The sequence below is a fragment of the Eucyclogobius newberryi genome, unplaced genomic scaffold (genome assembly GCF_026437365.1).
Source record: "Eucyclogobius newberryi isolate DKJ021-1_F unplaced genomic scaffold, fEucNew1.0.hap1 SCAF_15, whole genome shotgun sequence".
Classification (NCBI taxonomy): Eukaryota; Metazoa; Chordata; class Actinopteri; order Gobiiformes; family Gobiidae; genus Eucyclogobius; species Eucyclogobius newberryi.
In genome coordinates, this window is record NW_027315779.1 from 31,929,027 (window position 1) to 31,951,391 (window position 22,365).

At 43.3% G+C, this 22,365-nt stretch overlaps 4 non-coding genes across 4 annotated transcripts; 3 read left to right on the top strand and 1 right to left on the bottom strand.

The window, feature by feature from the left end:
• Positions 1-5,884: 5,884 nt before the first annotated feature.
• On the bottom strand, positions 5,885-5,957 carry trnav-aac (transfer RNA valine (anticodon AAC)). The gene has a single exon. It is a non-coding gene; the product is annotated as a tRNA-Val (tRNA).
• Positions 5,958-6,091: 134 nt separating this feature from the next.
• LOC140361290 (U5 spliceosomal RNA) lies at positions 6,092-6,205 on the top strand. The gene has a single exon (XR_011926969.1). It is a non-coding gene; the product is annotated as a U5 spliceosomal RNA (small nuclear RNA).
• Positions 6,206-6,703: 498 nt separating this feature from the next.
• Positions 6,704-6,869, top strand: LOC140361320 (U1 spliceosomal RNA). The gene has a single exon (XR_011926995.1). It is a non-coding gene; the product is annotated as a U1 spliceosomal RNA (small nuclear RNA).
• A 154-nt stretch (positions 6,870-7,023) lies between these two features.
• Positions 7,024-7,215, top strand: LOC140361323 (U2 spliceosomal RNA). Its single transcript, XR_011926998.1, has one exon. It is a non-coding gene; the product is annotated as a U2 spliceosomal RNA (small nuclear RNA).
• Positions 7,216-22,365: the final 15,150 nt, after the last annotated feature.

Sequence of the window (22,365 nt, forward strand, 5' to 3'; positions counted from 1 at the left end):
TGTTATTTGTTTAAATTTGGATAAAGTATGAAAGTACTGTGATGCTATGCGTGTAATTTTTGTGTTTCTAAACATAGGTTTCTTTCGTTGCAGAGAAAATGCAGAAGACTGTTTTTTTTCCTGGCCGAGTCAATGTGGTCTTCCGCAAGGGCCCAGTGGGATTCCTGTGGCAGGACCCTTCTGAGGAGGCCAGGAGGATTAAGGACGACCCGTCCATGAGGGACCGCAGTGCCCCAGTGAAGGAGGAGGATGTGAGGCAGAACGCTCTCACTGTGGTGCGGCTGAGAGGAGGAGATGCCTCAGACCCTGCTGAGGTTCTGGGGGAATACCTGCTCCAGTTTGGCAAATATAAGGGGAAGCGCTTCCGGTGGCTCCTGGAGAATGATGTGGGGGGAAAGAGGAGGCTGCAGGAGTATTGCAGGCAGAGCGGCATAGCAAGGACAGTCTTCAGTCCTTCCTGCGCTATGCCCTCAGCTTTCAGGAGATCAGCTCTCTCCTCCAATACGAGGCACAGGTAAAACCCTTCACCCATCTGTACATTAGCCTCTACTTTGTAATAATGCAGTTTTAACTGTTTAAATCTGTTCTGTAAGCCTACAAATAAAATGTATTGTTATTATTACAGAAACGACCACCTGTGCCTCCTCCTGCAGCAGAGGAGGAGCAGCTGGTCGGTTTTGGTGCCCGTGCCAAGAGCACCTGGAGGGAGGTCTGGGAGAGCAGGCATGATGGCTACGCAGCCTTCATTCTCAAAAAGAAGTGTGCAGCGGGGACCAGGATGCACTAGCTGCAGCAGTATCTGCAGAGGAGGCAGCAGCAGCTCCCAACTCCTTTCCCCTCTCCTGTTTCAGCCTCCTCTGTCCCACCCATTCGTGTCCTCACCACCACTCCTGCTGAGCCCTTGGGTAAGTATTGCTAAATAATGTGTTCCTTAGTTTTCTATGGATGTGTTGCTTCAACAAAATCTTTTTCTTTTAGCAATGGATGAGGATGAAGAGCTCGAGAGGGCAAAGCTCAGCATCTCCCCATCAAAACTACGTGTGGATATGTGTAAGTTGTGTCTGTAACGCTTTAGCTCCATTTTTGATGTACCTTGTGTTGAAGATTTTGTCTTTTATTACAGCCGTGTCATCGCCAGTTGCTGCAGAGTTCCATCATCCCTCAGGTTTAGAGAAAAGTTCACAGATGTCCTGCCACGAAGGACCTCTTTGGGACACGTTCTGTGCATGTGTTCAGTTGTTCTTGACCCTGTTCCGGTCCTGTTCTGCTTTTGTTCTTTCATGTGTGTTCTCCCAAAAGTCCTTGTGACTATGAATTGATACATCTGCGATGAGGGTAAGTGATATTTTTACTATGCATGGTGTTCAATATGAATGACTGAGTGATTAATTGTATATTTGACGTGAGTGCCTCCTCTGCTCGTTACACTAAAATTGCTAAATAAAACAACTATATGAAATTATGGGCAGTAGAAACACAAGTCAAATGTAAGTGTGCGTTCTTACTAACATGCAATTACAAAATGTAGCTAAATATGACTCATTATGATTCTTCTTCTCTCACATGCAGCTGCACAGTCCAAACAGACTGTTCTGGAGGAATCAGAAGAAGGTAAGAGCTTTTTCGTGTTGCTTATTCACTGTAAGATCAAAATTGGTCAAATGTATCACACATTTCTTTCCTCTCTTCAGCTGCTGCAGATGTGCTGCCCATCAAGCCTCCAGTGCCACTTCCACAGGAGCTGATGTTTCTTCTGCCCGAGTCTGGACGTACTTCCGCTGCAGGTCTGATATTGCGACACATTTGATAGAGATTTTAATGGAATAATCTAAACTCATTTTTCTGTGTTTAGATGTTTCAGATGCAGCTCCACCCACACATTCTCCACCTGATGCTCTTGATGAACAGAGATCTCAAAGTGAGTAAGATCCAAGTGTGTTCTGTGTCTGTGTTTGTCACAGGAAAACACCAGAATGTACAGATTCTTGCATCATGTTTAGGAGCTACTTATTGTAATTTGAATTGAATCAGCCAGTGCAGTGGGTTTAAAGTTGTGTCATTGATTGCATTTTATGTGCACACAAAAACGTTGTGTTAATGCCTATAACTAAAATATCCTGTTTTGTTCACTAGGCCCTCCACCTGTTCAGCCCGCAGCTGCCATCAACAGGCCTCCTCCCCCGTTGCTGCCCTTCCTTGAGCAGGAGCTCAGCCGATGGGGCTGCTCCCACCAGCAGAAGATGTGGATGAAGCTGGAGCTGGAGTCCATGGGTCTGTGGCCAGGTTCCCGTCCTGTTAGCAACCCAATGAAGACATTTTCTCTGTGGCGCCTACCACCTCAGCCCGAGCTCATTGACAGTGTCCACATTCTGCCCTCCCCCAAGTATTTTCAGCTGCATCCTTTTTTCATCTGGAAGCCTGAGAGTGACTACTTGATGGGGCGGGTAAAGAACAACTATTCCCTGCCATGCTCTGGAGACTGTGCTCAGCCATATGTGGTCTCCGCTGGTGCGGGCAGACTGCAGGTGATTGTGGGCCTCACCGGGCAGTACTACTTACTGTCGTCCAGGCTGTGCTGCAAGAGGTGCCGTAGGCGGTGGTACGCTGACAACCCTCTCTGGCTGGACAAACTCCCCAAGAGATTTACCATGTTGCCAGCACTACTGACCTACAAAAAGGCCGTCTGCAAATCAGTTCTGGATGAGCTGAGGTGGACTGGAAAATCCCCCACAGATATGGCCAATCAGATTACAGAGTTGCTGCATGTTAAATATGAGCGGGCCAACCTGGCCTATCTCCTCTGCTGCCAGAATGTGATGGATGGTGAGGCAGGAGCCTATGGCCAGAAGACCATCACGCAGTTCTTGTGCAAGCCTGAGACCAAACCAGAGCCTTTTGGGGGTTACAGTGACCCTGATGGCTGGAATGGTGTCTCTGTATCCTCCCACTACCTCACGGACTGTCTGCTGCATGAGTACCAGCACCAGAAAGACACCATACAGAGGTTGATGCAGGGGACATTTGGACAGGCTCTGCGCTCAGACCACACCCACAAAGTGGCCACGAAAGTCACATTCTCATCTGGGGCCATGTCATCGTACGCCGTGATGAACGAGAACTGGATGATTCTGTCGTGGGTCATGGTGCAGTCTGAGGCGGATAAAAGTCTGCGGCCGATGTCTTCGGGCCTCTCAACCCTCTACAGCTGTGCTGGCATTGAGAAGGCCTGCTTTCATTGGGTTGACAGGTAACATCATCATTTATGCATTAATTATTGCATTGTTATTGTAGAAACACAATAATGCATAATGACCTAACTCCCATAAAAATATTTTGTATTATCTATTAATTCCATACTTGTTGCCATTTTATAATAGTCATTTATCACTTTGCCCTTAGGGATTGCTGTGCAGCTTTCAGAGTGGCCGGGTCTGTGGCAGGAGAACATCTGAGCTGGGAGGCGTGGAGAACAACAGATGCCACTGTTGCTGAGGTCACCACTGGGAACCAGTGATGCACATGTCTCCACAAATGTGGTGGTACTGCCTGCTGGAGGGACTGTCTCCTTCTTCAGAGATCAGGGGATGGAGAAGGAGATGAGCTGGAAGGAGTTCTAGGAATCTCCCTTTTATGATAAGGAGAAGGAGAGATGGGGAAGGAAATGAATAAAGCCCTGTATATTGAATGTAAATAGAATGTATATTTGGAATGTAAATAGAATGTATATTTGGAATGTAAATAGAATGTATATTTGGAATGTAAATAGAATTTATATTTGAATGTATATTGAATGTAAATAGAATGTATATTGAATGTACTGTAACTATATTTGGCATTTTTCTTGTAAAAAGTTATTCTTAAAAGTATACATGTTTTGTACTTTCTTTCCAATATAATAATACAACAATATTCTATAAATGATTGAGATATCATATCATAAGATAAGATAAGATATTCCTTTATTGTCCCACATGGGAAAATTTCATTGGTGCAACGCAGGTAGATACAGAGGTAGATACAGAAGAACAGATCACTTATACGAAGTCTGAAAAACACTTTCAGTAGAAGATCTCCTATAAATAAATAAAAACTCCCATAGACAAATAAATACATAAATACCATTGCATGTGATCACGACAGTAATTGCACATGAATATGTGTCACGACGGCACATGGATTGCACATGAATTTCACAGTAATTGCACATATGACGGAATTGCACATGGTTAGGTCAGTATTGCGAGTACTCAGGACTAACAGTGTTTGTTATAAAGTCTGACAGCAGCAGGAAGAAAAGACCTGCGAAACCTTTCCTTCACACAGCGAGGGTGGATCAGTCTGTCACTAAAGCTGCTCTCCAGAGCGGACAGAGTGTCCTGCAGGGGGTGACACTCATGGTCCAGCATAGATGTGAATCTAGCCAGGACCCTCCTGTCCCCCACCTCCTGCACCGAGTCCAGAGCACAGCCCAGGACAGAGCTGGACTTCTTGATGACTCTGTCCAGCCTCTTCCTCTCCCTCTCTGTGATGCTGCTGCTCCAGCAGGCCACACCGTACAGGAGGGCTGATGCCATCACAGAGTCGTAGAAGGTCTTCAGGAGTGGCCCTGTCACTCCAAAAGACCTGTCTCCTCAGGAGGTAGAGCCGACTCTGGCTCTTCCTGTACAGTGCGTCTGTGTTATGAGTCCAGTCCAGTTTGTGGTTCAGATGAACACCCAGGTACTTGTATGAGTCCACTCTCTCAATGTCCCGTCCCTGGATGTTCACTGGTGATGGGGCAGTGGGGTGGCGTCTGCGGAAATCCACCACCATCTCCTTGGTCTTCCCCGCGTTGATGAGGAGGTGGTTCCGCTGACACCAGTCCACAAAGTCCTGCGCCAGTCCTCTGTACTCCGCGTCATCTTCGTCCGTGATGAGTCCGATGATGGCAGAGTCATCAGAGAACTTCTGCAGGACACAGTTGTCCGTGTCATGTCTGAATTCTGCAGTGTAAAGGGTGAAGAGAAAGGGCGCGAGGACAGTGCCCTGGGGCGCCCCCACACTCTAGGTCCGAGTGTCAGACACAGTTCCGGGCTCTCACAAACTGGAAATATAAAATAAAATAAAAGTAACTGGTTTTATTTCTCTGCAAAACATAAACTGAACACAGTAGTACAGTTCAGTGCTGCAGAGTTAGAGATGTGATAGCAAACTAAACACCTGGAGGTTTCTGACCCACTCCAAGTTTATTTATGCAGAAGGTGTGACGTGGGTAAATCTCTTAAGGTGAAGCAGAAATCACTATTTGTGATCAATTTGTGATTTTATTAATATTGCAAATCAGTCCCAGCAGCTGGATGTGAGTCCTTCTCATGATCTGACCTTTTAACAAATGCAAACTGAAACACCCAACTCATAAACTTTATACATTTAAAGTTTGAACTAATAAACTTCAGACATTTAAAGTTTGAACTCGTCCAAGTTTTGATCCTTTGAAACGCTCCTCTTCTTCTGGGCACAGCAGGATTTGAACTCTGGTCTCTTGAGATGAATTTGTGAACTAACACGAATCTCTGCATTCTGATTGGTTGGCCTTCATCAGTGGCACATGGCAAAGAGGCTCATTCTGATTGGCTGGCGCTCTATGCCCACTATCCACGGCCTCCGCGTGACAAGCGGAGATACTGTCCACTATACTAACGAGGACACAGGAGGCTGCACCGGGCCCCTTTTTTTTTTTTTTTCCTTTTTTTCCCCCGCCGTCTGTTCTTTTTCCCATCTCTTTGATGAAAAGTTTGAAGGACTACGCCAACAATTTTGCCGCTCCTCCCTCTTTTCTATGAACAGACCATCAAGTTTAGAAATGAACCGTGTCAAAGATTGAAGCAAACACAAATGGAGGCTTTGTTTCTGCCCGGTTTCGAGCCGAGGACCTTTCGCGTGTTAAGCGAACGTGATAACCACTACACTACAGAAACCACGTGCGAGACTGCCATGTCCCTTTTGCCGCACGACCGCCGATGCAAATTAGCACGTGAACAGAAGTACACTGCCCATGATGAAGCCCTGTGTGCCCTCAAGTACTGGACGCCGTGTGGCGCTGCAACGTGGCACTCTTGTGTCTCTTCAGAGCGTATAAATCTTTCGCCTTTTACTAAAGATTTCCGTGGAGAGGGACAACAAGAGATCATTCCAATTTTTTGATGCCCTGCTTCAATGCGGGGCTTTTCTACCTATGTCTAAAGCAAGCAAGCGGTCATCCTCGATGAGCAAATGTTGTGTGTCATCAGCCTTTAAACCTGCCCTTGCGTACCCTCCGTTTGGCATCCCATGTTCAAGAACTTTGAAAGGAAAAAGAGTGCTTGGAACACATAGACTTGCGTGTGTATCGCTGCCGTTTAACCTGGGGCTCCCTGCGCCCTCACTGGTCGAGAAAACGTCACTCACCGAGGAGCTCGCGAGCAGAGTGTGTTTGACGCTCGGAGGGGACAGTACTTTCTGACAAGGATGCATCAAACTCACGCGGATGACGCCGAATGCTACTCCGGGTACGTTTGTGACAAGTCAACAATGTTAGACCGTGGTCAAAAGCTGAAGAAACAAAACAACAAAAAAATTGTGGGGTGGAAGTGGTCCCTGGTCCCTCCATGCAAATGGCTGGAGGGACCATGCTGCCACATTGCCTCTCCCAGGGCCTGGGCCTTGGCTCGGAGCGGAGCAACTCATACTTACCTGGCAGGGGCGACACCATGATCAGGAAGGTGGTTCACCCAGGGCGAGGCTCGTCCATTGCTCAACCAAGATGTGCTGACCCCTGTGAATTCCCATAATGTGGGAATCTCAACTACATAATTTCTGGTAGTGGGGGACTGCGTTCGCGCTCTCCCCTCTTGTTTTTGTCAGAGAAAAAACAAAGGATTGTTTTCATGTACGCCGCTCGTGCTCCAGCCTCTCCGCCGGGCGCTTTGTGCGGGCGCCGCTTTGGACCGTTGATGGGAGGGTCAGCGTGGGGAGAGCTCACTGCTCCCCGAACCCATTGTGGGTATCGCTTCTCGGCCTTTTGGCTAAGATCAAGTGTAGTATCTGTTCTTATCAGTTTAATATCTGATACGTCCCCTACCCGGGGACCATATATTAAATTGATTTTTGGACCAGGGAGATGGAATTTGGGGCTTGCTCCGTCCACTCCGCGCATCGGCTCGGTATTGCAGTATCTCCGGGAACAGTGCACCTCCACTCTCAGGTGAAAAAGTCATTCAGTTTGTTTTCCCGACGACCCTTTTGCCCTCACGTTACATAAAAATGTGCCATCATACCCTCACGTTAAACCCTTTCCGCCGCTTGTCTGCACTGGAGTCCGACTGCGCGAAGGCCGGAAGTGGGAGCAAAGACAGTGGACAAAAATTTTGGGAGACGTTTGGAGTGGAAGGGCTGGACATTTCAAATCTCCCGCCAAAAGCCCTGACGGGAGAAGAGGGGGAGGGGAGGGAAGGTAACTGTTCCTAAACCCAAGCCCCTTGGGAGGTAGCCCATTTGGAATTTGAGCAGCCCCTTTGTGAAGTACAGTATTTGAGACTAGGCAGTAGTGTAGCCCATTTACGTTGGTGGGACAAGTCCTAAGCGCCCTCGCAAAGCTTTCGTGCTGGGTAAAATAAAGTATCTCTCCCCGTCTGGGAATCGAACCCAGGTCTTCCGCGTGACAAGCGGAGATACTGTCCACTGTTCTGTGTTTTTAAGGCTTAAAAAGGGCCTATTGGGATGGAAAAATACACAATATCATGTAAAAAACATGAATAACCAAATGTTTTGTTATAAAGCCTATGGCTAATAATAAGGGAATTTGTATTTACATTTCTACATTGATTATATTTCAATCTGCTATTATCAATGTATAATTAGTAACATGTTTTTTCTGATAGCTGCAGAATATATTCCTTTTTCCCCCCATCTTCAGTTGACGGCAATAACTGTCACTGTTGGTGGGTTAAATCATTTAAAGCCTTATGCAGGCAGTCAAGTATTTTTTTCTTTTTTATAGATTAGTGTGTATAAAGTAACTGGTAACCAAGTGTGCTACTGTTTCAAATTGTAATGTTTGCTATTGCTAAATAATTGTTTTTTGTTTCAGATGCCCCAAGTTGGACACCAGCAGAGGAACAGCCTTCAAGTTCAACATTTCCACCATCCAATCCAGTTGATCCAGCATTGTGGCCAACCAAACTCGCTGATCAAGTACGAACAGATTTAGTGCGGAGAGGTCCTCTTCAGATGGACAGACACTTTGACTTTCCCAAATCACCCTCAAACAGAAGTTTTAATCATTATTACACATTTCGGCAACTTGCAAATAAGGAGACAATAAAACGCACATGGCTGGTGTATTCTCCACAAAATGATGCAGTTTACCGCTTTTGCTGTAAACTTTTCTCAAAAAAATCATCAAGACTCAAAGACGGCCAGAATGATTGGGTGAACATTGGGGCAATTTTGAAATCCCATGAGATGAGCCAAGATTATTACCAAAATGTAATGTTATGGAAAGACTTGGAATTAAGACTGAATACTGGGAAAACCATTGACAAAACAGAAATGGCATTGCTACAAGCAGAACAAAACAGGTGGAGAGAGATACTGACACGCTCAGTGGCTATCATTCAATCACTAGCAGAACGAAACCTTGGGTTAAGGGGCTCTTTAGACAAACTGAATGTCCCACAGAACGGGAATTTTTTTGAAAGAGGTTGAGCTTCTTGCCAAGTTTGACCCTGTTCTACGGGACCATGTGAGGCATATTGCTGCGGGAGAAAACCACACAACTTACCTGGAGAAAACAATACAGAATGAACTTATTGGCTGTATCAGCAAAAGAATCCTCAACAAGATTATTTCACTGACAAAGGATTCTAAATATTTTTCAATCATCTTGGACTGTACACCTGACGTGAGTCACCAGGAACAAATGTCAGTAATTGCAAGGACAATCAGCTTGACACCTACTCCAGAAGTGAAAGAGCACTTTCTTGGGTTTTTGCCTTCACTTGACACTTGGTCTGTCTACCCTGATTTTAAATAACCTTGAAGACCATGGCATCAGTTTTGATGACTGCAGGGGCCAGTCGTATGATAATAGCTCAAATATGAAGGGAAAGAACAAAGGTGTCCAAGCAAGATTGTTGGAAAAAAAACCGCAGGGCCCTTTATGTTCCTTGTGGAGCCCACACCCTCAATCTAGTAGATGCAGATGCTGCAAAACAATCCATTGAAGCATTTTTTTTTGGTATTGTTCAAAGGTTGTGTAATCTTTTTTCTGCTGCCACCCAAAGATGGGCCATTCTCAAGAAGCATGTCCAGATTTCTTTAAAGTCCTGGTCAGAAACAAGATGGGAGAGTAGACTTAACAGCTTGGAGCCTCTAATTCTCCACCCAGATAAAGTGAGACAGGCTTTGATTGAGGTGAGGGAAAAAACAAATGCCAGAGTTGAGGCCCAGTCATTAGCTGAAAAAGTAGGATCTTTCAGGTTTCAGATTTGCACTATTGTTTGGTACAACATCTTGTCCAATACAAACAGAACTAGCAAACTTTTACAGTCTACAGCTTGACGTTGCTGTAAGCCTCATAGAAAAAACTAAATCAGCCCTCTCAGGCAAAGGAACAATGTGAAAAGATGAATGTGGAGGCAGTCTAAAAGCAAAAACGTCTGCGAAACACCAAGAGGCACTTTAATTATGAAGCCCCCGACGAAGCTGTAACTGATGCTCTGAAAAGACTGGAGGTGTCATTCTTTGATACTGTTGTTGATGGTGGCATTCAGTCAGCTGAAGACCGCTTTGAAACAGTTGTAAGCGTCAGGGACAAGTTCAGTGTGCTGAACAAATTTCCCTCAATGGACGAGAAAGTCTTAACTGAACAATGTAAGCGTCTTGGCGATATCTTGACTGACGGCAACATGAGCGACCTGGACTGGAGAGAATTGGCCAATGAAATAAAAAGCTTACCAAATCTTCCCAAAGAGGGGATGAACAGCTTTGAGCTTCTCAGTCATCTCCATGAAAATCAGCTTACTGACCTATACCCAAACTTGGGTTGGGCTCAGAAAAGCATGCACATTACCAGTGACAGTGGCGACAACAGAAAGGAGTTTCTCCAAACTGAAGTTGATAAAAACATACTTGCGGTCAACTATGGCACAGGAGCGTCTCTCAGGACTGGCCATGATCAGTATTAACCACGAGGTAGGAAAGGAGATTAACTATAGTGATGTGATATATGACTTTGCATCCGAGAAGGCGAGGCGATTAAAGCTCTAATACAGGATCAATCATTGTGAACACTTTATAAAAGAATTGTCTTGTGTGTGGTTTAGTTTTGCACTCTTATTTATTTTTGTTTTTTAGTTATTTGTTGACTTTGAAAAGTTAAACTCTGGTTGCCAACATATTTGCACTGTGAAGTTTTGATTGTTAATGTAAGTTCTTATGACATTTGTTTAATTTAATTTAATTTAATTTAAAGTTTTGGCCCTTTAAAAAGGAATACATTTTCTGTTAAAGAGTGTAAATTTTAATTTGTTTGAAAATAATTGTAGCAGTCATTTAGTTCTACCTACTGCTGTTTTGTCAGTTGACCTTCCATGTGTTGTATAATGATGAGTGCACTCTATTGCATAAAGAAATAAATGGAAGGCTGTTTATCTATCCATGTTAACTGATGATTGTTTTAATTTTCTAATAACAGCACATATTTTCATATTTTATTACATTAGCATTAATTAATACAATGTGACCCTCAAGTGATAAATGGTTTTGGTATTAGACACTTTATAGCATTACAACCTCAACATTTTAGGTTACTTTACTTTAGCTGGCTGGACTGCAAATTTTTAACTACATCTGTGTGGTGTGTTATTTATATAGGGAGTAGAGATGATGTCAGCGGAATACCAAGTTGCGTTGTGGGATTTGAGTCGGATTTTGGAGGTGGGGGGCCCCCCAAAGCAAATTTCGCTTAGGGCCCCCTGAAAGCTAGGGGGTGACCTCATTTCCCTGGAGAAAAAAAAAATAGTTATAACAGCGTTACCTTTTTTCAGCAGCATTGTTGCTCTTTTTCCACCAATCAGCTGCAAACCACTTGGCTACAGCTACGTGTTCTCCTCGACATTATTCATTTGTCCAGACTGTCTCCAGAGCTTTCATTCCCTGGACTGCATTGCAACGGAAGTGAGGTACTTTTACTCTAAAGTATTGCTTTAACGCTGTGTTTTAAGGTCGTCTCGTGATGTCACTTTTGCCTCGGGGCACCGGAGCAGACAGAGCAATGCTAAGCTAGCATGCTGCCATATAAATACGGGCTTGAATTTAATGTGACCACTTTCTGAATAATTAACATCACGTAGTCTCTTGAAACTAGCTGTTTGGCATGGTATAATGTCTGCATACATGCTTTGTGTGTGTTTTATGGTGCTTTTCGTTTTCGTTTTCGTGGCTAAACCGGCTGTTAGCTCCAAATAAAAAAAAAAAACTACAACTCCCGATACCAGTTCTGGTCACGTGGCTTACGTACGTTGCACGTCACGCACACACTGCGTCACTCGAACCAATCACGCGCTTGCCTGGCCAACATCAGCTTCCTGTGTGTCTCTCTGTGCACGGTGTTGGGAGAGACAACAGGACGGCTGAACCAGGTAAGCTTTGCGACTAAAACACCCGCTTTTAATCACTTTAATGTGCGCCGGTTTTAAACTCGAGTGTATGTTTATGGACGCCTTATCAACCGCTGCCGATGCTGGATTTTTAGAGCAGGAAAGTCTGTCTGAATTGTCTGTTTTCTTGTTGTTTTGCTACATATTGATTTATAGAGATAGAGATATATTCATTACCCATACCAACCGGTTATTTATCTTAACGAAAAGGTATTTATATAATTATTTATACAACAATAATTAACATCACGTAGTCTCTTGAAACTAGCTGTTTTGGGATGGTATAATGTCTGTATCCTGTTTTTTACTGTTTTGTTTCTCAATTGGCGCTCAGCTGGATTTTATCAAAAACTATGCAGAAGTCCATTACAGCTTCGACTTTGCACAAGCAGGTACTATTTATTACACATCATTTACTTAACTTCACTTTATTAAATGTACAATAAAGTGCAAATGCAGAATAGCAATTATAGATTGCTATAGATATTAGTATTATTTTGTCTTACGCTAGCTGTTTTTATTTTCCCCCTCCATTCCTTATTGAGAAATGAGGTTCTGTCTATAGGAGATTGTTTATAAGAGTTATTCTATTAAGAGTATTTTTTTAAACTTCCTATAAGTTATCAGTCCTTTTCCTCTGTATCAACCTGCGTTGCAACAATGAAATTTCTCCATGTGTGGACAATAAAAGAATATCTTATCTTATCAAATGTCACATGTCTTAATCTAATCCCTTCGCTCTCTCCCTCTGTCTTCTACAGATACACTTTCCCTCAAACCCTCTGCAGCCGGTCAGCACGGAGAGGCGCGCTAACCCCGTGCCCGCTCAGCACAGAGCGACGCGCGCCCCGGGTCAGCACAGAGCGACGCGCGCCCCGGGTCAGCACAGAGCGGCGCGCGCCCCGGGTCAGCACAGAGCGACGCGCGCCCCGGGTCAGCACAGAGCGACGCGCGCCCCGGGTCAGCACAGAGCGACGCGCGCCCCGGGTCAGCACAGAGTGATGCGCGCCCCGGGTCAGCACAGAGTGATGCGCGCCCCGGGTCAGCACAGAGCGACGCGCACCCTGGGTCAGCACAGAGCACGCCTCTGCGTGCGGGGTCGGCGCGCCTCTGCGAGCAGGGTCAGCACAGAGCGGTACGCGCAGTTTCCAAAGATCAAGAGTTATCAGCACTTCAGGTATTTATATTGAAACTCTCACATTGTGTTAAAAAATTAGTTAGAGTGTTTTATGTGAAATAGTTTGCCATTTCTTAAATGTCCTGTTATTTGCTTACAGCTTTGATGCCAAGAGACCAGGTCTGGTGCTTGCAAAAAGTCACTGTGAAGCAGAACCAGTGGAATTTCAGCTACTACGCAATTCAGCTGTTCTGCCTCCGGTTGACAATCTCCATGTCCTGGTCCCACCTGGACTGAACATTGACAGGCAGACCTGCATGAAAAAAAAATCAGACCTTTCTGTACTGACGAGGCAAAAGACATCACATGCCCAACGCCGAGAGTTACAGCACAGAAGAGGATGTGGCTGTACTCCGATGGTGTACATATCATATCTATTATCTCATTAATTAATACATTTTTATGATGTACATATCACCACTTCCTATTGCACTGCATAACTTTATATTTCATTATGTACATATCATGCCGTTAGTGCTCAGTGTTCAATGTTTTGTTGTTTGTGTTGCACTGAATCACCTGTGAATTCTGTTTATCGACGAATGGCAATAAACCCTATTCTGATTCTGATTCTTGGATTATAAAAAGGCCCTGAATAGCATCGAAGTTTTTCCATTTCAATATAGTAACTTCTAATTCTGATTCAAGTCCAGTTCACATCAACAACAACACTCCTCTTGAGTCTTCAGTGACAGCTGTAGGGGGAGGTGCTTTTCAGTGTGAAAGGTTCCGTGAGAGTTGTAAACATTCAAATGACCACAACTTACTCAAATATTATCAGATGTGCATGAGTGAGACATCATTGGAAAGCTTTGAATTTGAATAACTCAAAATGTCTCCGGGTAGACTTGTAACTGGTTTATCCACGGTCAGTCACATATTTGGATCACTTGTTCCGAATATACTTTTTGATAAAAAAAAAAAATAAAAAAAAAAAAGAACAGCACCAAAATGCCTGTTCTTAGAGATCTGAACCTTTACACAGTTGTCAACAAGATAAACATCATGTACAGTGAACAGCATAAGCACACAATGATGTATGTCATGCTTAGGACCATTACAAATTGACAATATTCAGGCAAGACTAAAAAAAATGTTTTGTTTATGTTTGGGCTTCTGTAGTGAAAGTTCTGAAGCCCTGACAGTGTGTCATGTGCACATCTGCAGAAACTAAGGCCTTAGCTTTCTAATGATGCATCACACTTGCATGTGGGCTGTAAAATCCTCTTTTAATAAGCAATGCCATTTGGGTCCAACCATTGTGCATAGGGCCAAATAGGTGGATGGTAACAGGTTAAGAAAATATCCAAAACAATACAAAGAAATCTAAATAGTTTAAACTAATCAGACACTACATCCCAAACCAAGCAGCTGTACAAGCACGCTATGATATTCTCTCACATCTCATACTGCATGACATCATGGGCCCAGGCAGCTCCCTCAGACAAAGAAAATCGGTTCACTTTACAACAAGACAATAGAAATTATGGATAGAAAACCTGCCCGATGTCATTGCCGCATTCTTAAGAATTATAATTTATTACGTTTTGAAAGCTACAGTAAACTGTTTTCTTAAATTGTGTTTCAAATGTATTAATAACTTGGCCCCTGAACTGATCAGTACATTTATACAGATACTAAACAGAAGTAGCAGTGACAAAAGGCTCCTCAAACCAAAACTGTGAAATCCCACAGTGCAGGACGTCATTTGGACAATCATCCTTCTCCTTTAAGAGCTGTAAACTCTGGAATGCATTACCCCCTGAAATAAAGTGCATCTCGGAAGTAAATATGTTCACCTCCAGACTTAAGTGCAGCTCAAAGAAAATCAAAACTGTGCACGAATGACAGCGCACGAGTGAAAGTGCATGAGTGAGGAAGCATGAGCTATGTATATTCATCACCGATTTATTTATAATAATGGAAATGTGTTTTAATGCCTTTTATATCTGTGGGAGATTTAGAAAAGCCCAACCAGAGACGGGAGTCATTTGCACTGGCTATAAACTTTGGTTACTACGTATGATTGCATTGTCCCTGTCAAATAAATAAATTAAAACAATAATTAATAAAATGTTTGATAAAGTACTTTTTTTTAAATTCAGATTTCTTGCCACTGGGGACTCCTACAGGATAATTGCCAGCAGCCTCAGGTCCACAGTCTGCTCCATTATCCGAGATATCAGGCTGTCATCTGGGACTCTCTCGTGGGAGAATTCATGGCTGTACCCACAGAGGACTGGAGGTCCACAACACAGAGGACTGGAGGTCCACAACACAGAGGACTGGAGGTCCACAACACAGAGGACTGGAGGTCCACAACACAGAGGACTGGAGGTCCACAACACAGAGGACTGGAGGTCCACAACACAGAGGACTGGAGGTCCACAACACAGAGGACTGGAGGTCCACAACACAGAGGACTGGAGGTCCACAACACAGAGGACTGGAGGTCCACAACACAGAGGACTGGAGGTCCACAACACCGAGGACTGGAGGTCCACAACACCGAGGACTGGAGGTCCACAACACCGAGGACTGGAGGTCCACAACACCGAGGACTGGAGGTCCACAACACCGAGGACTGGAGGTCCACAACACCGAGGACTGGAGGTCCACAACACAGAGGACTGGTTGTTTACACAGAATGAGATAAAGTTAAATTAATAAAACAGTGATACGCTTCTCAGCTCTTGTCCTTGGTTGTCCTTGTTTGTTTAAATAGCCACTAATATTCCCACAAACTACCCAGTATTATATGAAAAAGGTGCAGAGGTATTCAGGCTACATGTTTTATAATATAAAATTGTAACACTCTCAAAGGAAAATATATTGGGTTAAGATGCTTTAAATATACTTTGCCGCTGTGATGTGCTATTAAAACAAGAAATTAAAGAGACACAGCTTTAAACAAAAACAATTCCAACAAACTGCCCCTTTAAGTCTTTAGTCTGTGCCCTTGGCGCAGGTGCTCCCAGCGTCCATAATTATTCCCCCAAAGTTCCCAAAGTCAAAAGGTCAAAAAATATATTCAAGTAATTCCAAACAGAAAAACAGTTCTTAAATCCCGCAAAAAAGGTAAAAGGCCGAATGACACGCGCCGCGGAGCGTGCAGCGGTGTGCGTGTCCGAGCGGAGCAAACAAACAAAAAACAGAATGCTCTCACCGGTCTGCGGCGCTAGGTCCGGTTTGTCCAATGAGCTGGGCAAAGAAGCACCGCTCCAAACTCCGGGTCATAATCCTTTTGCCGTTTGGCCTGGTGTTTGCACTAGTCCTCCGGCTCCAAAAAAAGAGCGCGTGTCCACACGAGGAGAGGAGACGAGAGGAGATTGAGAGGAGAGACCCAGAGCGTGCACACACCTGTGCCTAAGTACCTCCAGCCCCGCCCCAGCATCAGCTGAAAACAATCAGCTGAGCTGAAGTACAAAACAACTACATGACATTAACAGAGAACACATCACAACTATAAATACATTTTTACCACTTTATGTTGCATGTGCTACAAAATCGAATTTATTTTGTGGAAAAATAGATTAAATAACTATATACAAAAATAACTATATACAGAACAGGAATAGGAACAAAAAGGACCATGGGCCTGGAGTTAAAGAAGAGTGAAGGACACATGGAAGGAGAGGAAAAAGGAGTCCATTTCCTCTCCTGCAGAGATGCCAGCTCATGTCTAATATTCATGCTCCAATGGTTACACATTCAAATCAAACTAACTATTTTCATATAATAATTTATACATTTGTAATTTTACACATTCTTTTGAATGAGCTGGAACCCTCTGCAGGAGAGGAAGCAGACCGAGGAGGATGTGCTCATCTGCAGAGGCAACATGAGGAGGTCGGCCCCGGAGCTGCTTGAGGGCTCTGGCTCCAGGGACCGCTTCCTCTTACCCGGTGGGCCTACAAAAAACACGGGCTAAAAAGCAAATTGTTATTGTCTCCAACCAAATGCTTTCACACACCTGTGGGTGCAGCAGAAGGTCTAGCAACCCCTGAAGAAGAAGCAGAAGCAGCAGCAGGAAGGGCTGAAGGTAAATCCAGATCTTCAAAAAGAACATTGCACAGCAGTTATATTTTAGCCCAGTATATACATATATTTGGCCAATATCATTTTCTAGTTTCATTAGCTCTTTGGCTAACTTTGTGTATACATTTCTTTGATAGGCTGTGCAACGATTTAATAGGCTTGACTATAGGTTGTAGTCACTCATTTCGCTATCCTAGTCTGTAATTTAAGTTGTGTATCTACATAATGTGATCTCCAATGCATAAAAGTATTTTTAAAGTCTCATTTCAAAGTGGATAAGATCTCTTGTTAACTTTTAGCATAGAGCTACAAGCTAATGCTGAGCACTACAACAACAAACCTTCAGGCAGCCCTGCTGCTGCTTCTTTTGGCTCCTTCAAATATGTGTCCCTCAGACTGTCTTCCACAGCGTTCTGCAGATGTCCTCTGAATGAACACATGAACTCGTCAAACACAAACTAGTGCAAATTATTTGGATCGTATCGAGTATCAATACATATATTTTAATTGTTCAAAAGTTGTAATAACTTAAGCCAGGCAGTCCAATCTCCTCGCTGATCTTCCTCCGGGCTAGGTCCTTCTTGTATTCCACCAAAGACACATCATAAAGCACCTTGTGTTGACACACCGCAGTTTATCGTTTGCCATTGTTGCCGGTGCCAGGGGTTGTTCATAGACTTTGAATGCAGGCCGTGGCTGCAGAGCCGTGGCGCGGTCAAATGGCCGAGCAGTTTCAGGAACTGAGGCACTGCCATATTGCCTCATGGCTAACCTTAACCCTAACCCTAACCCTAACCCTAACCCTAACCCTAACCCTAACCCTGACCCTGACTCTAACCTTAACCCGGTGCGGTCTAAAACGGCGCGGTCAAATAGCACAGCAGTTTCGGGAGCCGCAGCCCAAAATGACATGGCAGTTTCGGCCGCGCGCCATGGACGCTTTTGATGCTTTGGTGTAAACGGGCCGTATTCTTTTGATCCCCTCCCACCACACAGACTACTTTCTGCTCGGTGCTGACTAGAAATGTCACAATTAACCGGTTGTTTCAATCATCAATTATTTATGGCCACAACAGGTTATTTGTGGGGTTTTTGGAAGTCACAGTGGCCAGAAGAAAGTGATACAATTGGACTAACTGCATCAAAGACTTCGTTAATTAGTTTAGAAGGTAGGCAATCAATGGCACAGAAGGCTTTGCCAGCTCAATGAGGGCTACAAGCTCAGACTGTTCCAAGGCTCCATGACACACAGGAACAGCAGCAGGGTCATATGTGACTGACCATGGATAAACCAGTCAAGAGTCTACCCGGAGACATTTTGAGTTATTCACAGTTTCTGAAGTCTCTTGCAAATGTAACTGTGGCACTAGCGTCTGTTATGTCATGCTCCAGCTCTTCAGCGTGACCGGGCGCTTCTTCCTCATCTTCGTTCTCGTCTAAGGTCAGCCGTAGACTAGGGATGTTTTCCAGTTTGATGAAATCGCGTTTGTCATCTGTGCACTCATCTTCAGATTCAGAAGTTAGATAGTCATCTGGAAAAGCGAACTTGTTGCAGAAATAATCCAAAAGAGTGGCGCTGTAACAACCCCAGTTAAGCTTGGTAGCAATAGCAGCTTGATCCATGATACAAACAATGCTACATAGGGCGTGTTGCTGCTTGTTAAGTAGCCATGTGGCTGGCCGCCCATTGGCCGACTACTATAACGCAGCTGTTCATATGGAAATTAGGTCACATCCCTCCGCGCATCGAGAGAGGAGCAGAAACCACCACACTTTAACCTGTTACCATCCACCTATTTCGCCCTGTGCACAATGGTTGGACCCAAATGGCATTGCTTATTAAAAGAGGATCTTACAGCCCACATGCAAGTGTGATGCATCATTAGAAAGCTTAGGCCTTAGTTTCTGCAGATGTGCACATTCACTTCATTGCGTGCTTATGCTGTTCACTGTACATGCTGTTTATCTTGTTGACAACAACTGTGTAAAGTTTCAGATCTCTAGGAACAGGCATTTTGGTGCTGTTGACCTTTTTGTATCAAAAAGTATATTCGGAACAAGTGATCCAAATATGTGCCAACTGTGCCAAACTGTTTTATTACAATTTTAGCTCCTCTATGATCATAAAACATACATTTTGATGTTGTGTAGGCCACCAATATCTATTATAACTGCTAAAAATAATGTATGTGAAAATGTGTAAATATGAGTTTACCCATGAGTTTTCCATATAGAGGTGAAAAAAATAAATAAAAAAATGATATTTTTATTTTTTGTATTTTTGTATTGGCATAATAATACATATAACAAAATGCGTGTCCAAAAGGCTAATAAAATCAGAAAACGTGATGCGTAAAATCTAGTCGCCTCCTGCCCAAAAATCTAGGCTCTGACTGCTCTACGCACGAGAATACAGACAATTCTGTGTGAATAAGGCCTTAGTCCCACCCACCATTCTAAAACTATTCTTATTGTTTAGAATAATATGTCAATCCAGGGTTCAGAATAAGCGGTATCGCATCGAAAAATGCAACGCAATTTCTCTCAAATGCGATGCATTCGTCATAAAAAAGGGTGTTTGTATCGCAGCTTTTGCGATACAAAAATGCGTGTTCAATTGTGTAACCAAAGCGCCTAAAAGTACTGATCACTCGTCAATCGATCGTCAATAACAGCATGACACATGTAGGACGCTGTGTTGTCATGACGAGTCCCGCTGCTGTCTCAGAGCGCGAGTCTGAAAGTGGGAGGAGCCACGTGCGGTAAAGTTTGCGTCAGATTCAGACTTCCGAGGTCAATAGCTCCTAGTCTTTGCAGATCATACACAGCAAAAATATTCATATTTACACTGCCAAGTGACTACGACCTCGTTTTTAACAATCAGATGCGTATTTTGGGCTCAGTGAATTACACTGATCCGAATGTGCAGACGGAGCCGAGAGGAGTGCTTAGGGACCGTCATCAAATGTGCAGTCGGAGCCGAGACGAGAGTACTTAGGGACCGTCATCAAATAGCAAAACGAAAAATAGAATGGAACGTCAAATAGAGCGGTACAATTTGAATAACGCATAAAATACACAATGATGGACGCCACAGCAACCTTTAATTTCCATCAGAAGCTTAATACATATTTTTTGTGAGTGTAAAGACAATTAATATGTAAATAAGACTCCTGCCAATAGTCATCTGATTGATGATGATATGGAAGAAAGTTGTCAATAAGGCCATATGACTTTGTGTTGATTAATTTGTTCAACAACTAATTTTATTTGCAAGTTTTCTGTTTTATTTAAATAGTAGAAAAAGCTTCAGTTGTAGTCATCTGGACTCAGTTAGAAAAATAATGATATAATAATAATAATAATATAATAATATATTTTTCTAACTGAGTCCAGATGACTACAACTGAAGCTTTTTCTACTATGGAACCCTCCTGGACGAATGAGGGATTACACCGACATGTTTTATTTAAAGAATTTTTTTTGAAAAAGTGTTTAAAAGTTAATTTGTTAAGAGTTTTTTTTTAAATAGAATGTTTACAAATACATTTTAAATAAATAATCGTGTTATATCAATGGAAAATATTGATTGTTAGTCACTTTCGTGTTTTGCTATGCAATTATGAAATTGCTATACAAATTTCGAAAAATTAACGGATTGTTTAGCAGCACCGCTATACAAGTGAAAATCCTTAATCTGAACCCTGCAATTAAAGTCTGCTACGTCACCGCTAGCATTAGCTAAGGGCTAAAAACAAGATACATGCGCGCGTCGGAAGTGGCGCATCTTTTTTTTGCGGCGGCTGTAAAAAACAAACCCGTGGATGGTCTCATTCTGTAGCTAACAGTCTGAAGAAAAGATCGATGCCAAACACCATCTTATAAGTCAAACAGGTAATTTGTTATGGACGGAGAAATGCGCCGGACGAGCCTTCATCCTGAATATCATCAGAGAAGAAAACTTGGTTTACTTGACAATATCTCGAAATTGGAAAACTTCAGGAAAAATACAAGTGGATATTGTTGTTCTATGGATCTTACGGACAGACTGAGCAGAATAATGTACAGAATTAAAGCCGTTTCGTCCGTCATAAACAGCAAATAGGTAGGACATGCATTTATAAAAGTTGAGACTTTCTAACAAACTATTGGCAATTGCTTCTTGAGGGCATATTATTCAATGTAAATCAATGACATATTCGTTTTGTTGAGACAATAAGCTTTAAAATGATGTATAGCTTGCTGGTATTGACCACGGAAATAAAAATGATGATGTAAGAGAACATTTGACATATGGAAAACGCGCGCCGGCGCGCAGGTGGATGGTAACAGGTTAAACGGCTTTATTTATGCTTTTAATGCTGCAAATACTGTTATCAGACACATCGAATGGCTGCTCCATAACTTCAACTAGCCCATTTTGCAAAAAAACGAAAATCACACATTTGAAAAAATAATCTTATTTTGGCTTTATCTCAGTTTGGTCAGGGCCGACTTGTGACGGTTTTACCCGTGGTCGATCACATATATCGGGAACAACGAGAAGGTGGTCCTACACAAGCTTGTAGAGTAATTCATTTCTACATTCACATATGGGTTAATGATGTCATTCAATACATTGAAAAGCACTTGGGGCTTATTGCCATTTGTGGACAGAAGGCTAGACATATTATCACATTTATAAGTTTTAACAGCCAGCTGATGGCCAGCTAAAGAAGTCCAGAGTACCTGCAGAGACATGTGCAACCTGTCCTTTTGCCATTTTCTCTCAGTGAGTCTACATTGGCGTCTGAGTTTGTGTGTCAGGTCTCTGCACATAGAACATTTGTACTGCACACAAAATAAACTAAACACATACAAAATTTATACAATGTGATTCAGTGAGTGACAGGTAAGGACTGGACTGGCATACGGGGATTTCCTCAGTGGGCTGATGGGTAAATGGGCCAGTGTGGGCCGAGCCGCTGGGCGATATCAGCCCTGACTAGAGACCTGTGGCGGACAGGATTGGCCCATGGGTCAAATGCTGCAGGATCAGGCGGATTTGCATAGCAGTGCACGCGATGTGTGTGACCGCCACAGGTGGAGACGGGAGGAGGAGAGCTCTACGTCAGGTGGATGTATTGATTATATAAACTCATCCATCTTTCGTTTATCTAGTAAAAAGACATTATATAGTAGGATATCATACAACTCTGGCCAATCACGTGTATAAAATAAATAGGGATAATTTCATTAACTTTTTCTTTTGAATCAATCTATTTTCTGTTTTTTTCCCCAAACCCCCTGCAGGACTCGCAGGTGTAAATATTACTTCAACTTCTGGGCCACTTAGTCCACCCAGTCCGGCCCTGTTACACAGGTCATGAACGATGTTTGAGTCTTTTTCCATTGTAAATTGATCAAATCACTTAATTAAAAGTAATCTAAAAAGTAAAAAGTAATCTGAAAGTACTGCTGTAATTGGATTCT